Genomic DNA, 5,000 nt, shown 5'->3' on the forward strand with positions numbered 1-5,000 from the left:
CACACACACACACACACACACACACACACACGCACGCATACACACACACAGAATAAGTTTGAGAATGTGTGTGCGCCTATGTTTCTAAATCATGAGGATCCTCCTCCTCCTCGTTGTCATTGTCTTTGTCGTCATTTTACGTCCGCTTTTCTATGTTGGCATGTGTTGATCGCAATTTCTGCGGCATTGCTTTATGGCTGGAGATCAGCCATCTTACAAATCATCTCGGTAGCTTTCAGCTCTGTAGAAAGGTGGTGTGGCTATTCTAAAACCGGGGTAGGCACGCGGTATATATGCATAGATACGTACACACATACATACGTACGTACATACATACATACATACATACATACATACATACATACATACAAACGTATGTGCGTGCGTGTGTGTATGTGTGTTATATACAAACAAACAAAGCAACAGGAGTATAGGTATCAAACTTATTCTTTGGTTACAGCTGTTTGAACAACATACGGGTCAAATAAATCCTTTGGAAGGCATGATCAAAAGCCATAATCATGTAACCTTGATTACATAATATTGATTATATAACGTAAAACCCACAGTTATTTCATCATGACCTAATGAATAAATTGATACAAGAAAAATTTATACGAATTCCTCTTTGTATATTTAAATACCGTTGATTCTGTGAGAAAGGTTAATGTTTTTACTGTAGGAAATTCCGTTAGAAATGCAAATAGCAAAAATGGCAATAGTCATGGTTTTAGCCTATCAATTAACAAGATAATGATCTTAGAGGTTTCATTTATTAATTAGTCTATATATTCAGACGGTTGTCTGCTCTGAAGAATTATACATTATTAAAACTGTATATCATAGTTACAGTGTTTTACATTATATAATCAATGTAATAGAATTAACGTTACATGATCATTGCTCATGATCATGTTTTCAAACTTGCTAAACGATAGGAGTTAATTTTGCCCATATGTTGTTGAAACACTTGTAACTAAGTAACAAATGCAATACCAGTGCGTCAATTCTTTTGCCTGTTATTGAATACTCCATAACTGAAAAAAAAAATTCTGGATTTTCAGTTCATGTGAAAAGATAAAAAAGTTTTCGACTGAAACATTGTTCTTTTCTACATATTCTCTTAGCAGGTATTTGCAGGAGTGCCCTTTTCATTTGGTATATGGTTTCGGGCAGTTCTGTCGCGTGACTTGTAAAGGCTCTGCAAATTTTTGTTTCGAGACCCCTTCCCTTCAATCAAAGTTCATAATCTACGCACCTTTTATTCGTAGCTATATTTTACGTCACTCTATCTGAAGTTCAATATTCCACGTTATCTTAAAGAACATCTTTAAAAGTGCGACAAGTTAAATTTATTTAGGTTTGTTACAAATTTCAGTAAGTAAAACTTCCAGATATGAAGAAAAGAGCAACTTTCAAAGACAAACACGGCGCACTTTTCGCTTAGCGAAATCATCGATCAGTTCAGAATAACCAAGCTGAGAGCTAAGTTCGTGTTCAATAGATATCATAGACAATCCACGAAGTCTGGTACACGTTCGTAGAACAAAGTATTATTTTTACAAGAACTTTGCAGGTACAATGTATTACCATTTTATTTCTTGAAATTTTCAGTTAACATAGTTTAATTCTTCTTGTTCAACATCATAACCAAAGTAAATAGATGACTCAACTACGTACTTTGGTCTTATCATGGGACCCCACAACCGCGGTGTTTTCTATTGTAGCGTTAGACCTGTGATTCCCAAACTTTTTCCTGCTGCAGCCCCCTAAATTCTAAGGCCATATTCCTAGTGTGTCTCCCCTCACCATCACGAACATAGGCCATTTTCTACAGCAAATTCAAAACAACAGTATTTCACAAATAAATCTTAACCTAATTAACCCTTTATTTTCTTTGTTTTTTTTTTTACATCCATCGCTCCATTTTGGTCACCCCATTATCGCCCCACCATTCTTCAACGCCCCTTCTGGATCTTTCCACCGCCCCCAGTGGGGCGGTACCACCCACTTTGGGAACCACTGCGTTAGACCAACTAGAGCCTTTTGAGTGGATTTTGTAAAGTAGAAACTGAATGAAGCCCATCGTATATGTACACTCATACATTCGATCATACACCCCCCACGCACACACGCACGCACGCACACACACACACACACACACACACACACACACACACACACACACACACACACACACACACAAATATAAGCAGAAAGCAGATTTGGTTTTCAAAGCATTATCGGACACAGACGCGTTTGGCATTTTGCTGAAAGGCATATAATATGTCCTATAAAGTATTGAACATCGTGCTTGCTATCTACTTATTGTCATAATGTCTATTATTTGGCTCGTATTCCAAACTGTACCCCCCCCCCTCAGTTTAGTAACCCGCATCTTACTACACTGGAAACCGAAATGGAATGTGGAACCTACTACTGAGCTGGTTTGTGGTTGCGCGTCGCACCTTGCTGTGCTCCTCTTTTGATATACGTATGCCTGTGCATTTATGTATTTGTGTGTTTGTGTATGTGCATGTTTGCGTGTTTGTGTCTGTGTGTGCATGTGTGTGTGTTTGTGTGTGTATGTGAGTGTTTGACTTTGTGTTTGTGTTTGTGCTTGTACCCTAACACTACATGACAAACCAGTATTGGTTTGTTTAGGTCCATTTAACTTAGCTCTTGGGCGAAGGAAACCGATAGTATAAGTGCCAGACGAGGAAATAAGTACTGGAGTCGATTAGTTCGACGAAAACTTTCCAGGCAATGCCCCAGCATGGCCGCAATCCAATGACGGAAACAAATCAAATATAAAAGACACACACACACACATGTAGCATTCGTATTCTTTTGCACAATGAATGATTTCAGTAGTTAGTGATTAACCTGGGTCCCCGCTTAAATTTACAGTCAATTAAATCGATCTCAGTCTCTGACTGTTACATACTTTAGTAATTACAATAAGGTAAAAAGATCGATCACTAGAGACAGAAAATACAAGTTTGGCTCTGCATTTTGCATATTAGAAATTTATTAATAAACGCAGTGAAACCTCGATTTCACTAATTAACAAGAGAAATTAATTTAGTCTTAGACTCTTCCAAAATGCCGGGTGCGTATAGCTGTTGTGTCTAGCCTTTGATCACGTGTCTACTTGATGGGAGCTGACCTGCGGCTTAACAACACCAACAACAGCATTAACCGCTCTCAGTCCGTTCTCTTTCAACACACTGTAAATACTATGGCTTTCCGATACATTTCATCTACTACCCTTTCCGTTCTTCCACTTTCACTTTCTCACAGTCTCTCTCTTTCTTTGTCTTATAAACGTTTTCGCTCACACGATATCGCTCACACAAATACAAACACAACCATTCTCCTCGTTATCTTCGTCGTTCTTCTCCCTGTTTGCCAAACACTCCAGTAGTCACTTTTTCTCTCTCTATTCTTCTTTGCTATCGTTGGTTCTTCCTTTCTTCTACTTTATACTTCACTTTCTTCTCCATATTTTCTCCCCTCCATATTTTTATAACGAACAGTTCTTCCCCTCACAATCTCTTTCTCAAAAGCTTGTTTTATACTTGCATAGCTTTAAATTTTTAACTTTTGTTATTTATTAATGTGTCCTACTGCCTAGTTAGTATATTTCTAAAATATGTTATTATTTTGAGTTGTGGAGGCGCAATGGCCCAGTGGTTAGGGCAGTGGACTCGCGGTCATAGGATCGTTGTTTCGATTCCCAGACCGGGCGTTGTGAGTGTTTATTGAGCGAAAACACCTAAAGCTCCACGGGGCTCCGGCAGGTGATGGTGGCGAACCCTGCTGTACTCTTTCACCACAACTTTCTCTCACTCTTACTTCCTGTTTCCGTTGTGCCTGTAATTCAAAGGGTCAGCCTTGTCACACTGTGTCACGCTGAATATCCCCAAGAACTACGTTAAGGGTACACGTGTCTGTGGAGTGCTCAGCCACATGCACGTTAATTTCACGAGCAGTCTGTTCCATTGATTGGATCAACTGGAACCCTCGACGTCGTATGCGGAGCACGGGTGTATCCAGTTCACTTGCTTCTGCTTGTAGACAGACGGTGTTGGGTAAATCATGAGATTCTGCTTACAAATGTAAAAGATGTTTCTCACTCGAGGTGCGCTTCTCCACTCTATGTTTAATAATGATGGTGGACCACCTTTCTGCCTCTTGCCCAAAACAAGCATTAAAATTGCCCAATATTTGCAACTTATCTCCCGAGGTACACTGCACATTGTCTTATTTACAGAGTATTGCTGAAACTGCTCTTTTGCAATACCAGGTTTCATCATGATAAGACCACTAATCCTCAATACAGACGGACTGTCTACGACGTATTAATGAATTGTATTGTTATTTGTCCTGTCCGTTAAATCCAAAATCAATATATATTGGTGTTTTTTTTTTTAATTCTTGGCTTAACGTAGTGTTTCCCAAGGCGAATAGTTTGTTGGGGTTTGGGTCACTTCAGAACAGGGCGGGAGTACCAATTGAAAAAAGTTTTAGTCAACATTTTTGAACGTGTGTGTGTGTGTGCGCGCGCGCGCGCGTGTATATGTGTGTTTGTGCACGCGCGCATGTATTCTACTTTTTTGGATATACTAATGTACCTTGGCTGCTGGAGATAGATTAGGACAATTGTCGTGCTGTTGATGCCTATTGTGGCAGAAACATGTCCCTGGCTGTTCTTTTATCTCCTTCCTGTTACTTAATGCCATGCGAGCTTTGGAGAGTGCTTGATATTTAAGATTATCTTCCTTTTTCATATAGGGCTTTCTCAACAGCTATTTTGTAAGTCTAGTATATCCTCCAGAGGCGGAAATAATTTTAATAAATGAAGAAGTTATGATGTATGAAATTTGATAAACTTGCATTTGTCAATGTCACTGATATGCATGTCAATGGCCAGTCTGAGTTATAAGATTTAAACATTTCTGCATGTGATTGGCTTGTTTCGTTGTAGTCCACAGTGT

This window comes from Octopus bimaculoides, chromosome 2, assembly GCF_001194135.2.
Source record: "Octopus bimaculoides isolate UCB-OBI-ISO-001 chromosome 2, ASM119413v2, whole genome shotgun sequence".
Classification (NCBI taxonomy): domain Eukaryota; kingdom Metazoa; phylum Mollusca; class Cephalopoda; order Octopoda; family Octopodidae; genus Octopus; species Octopus bimaculoides.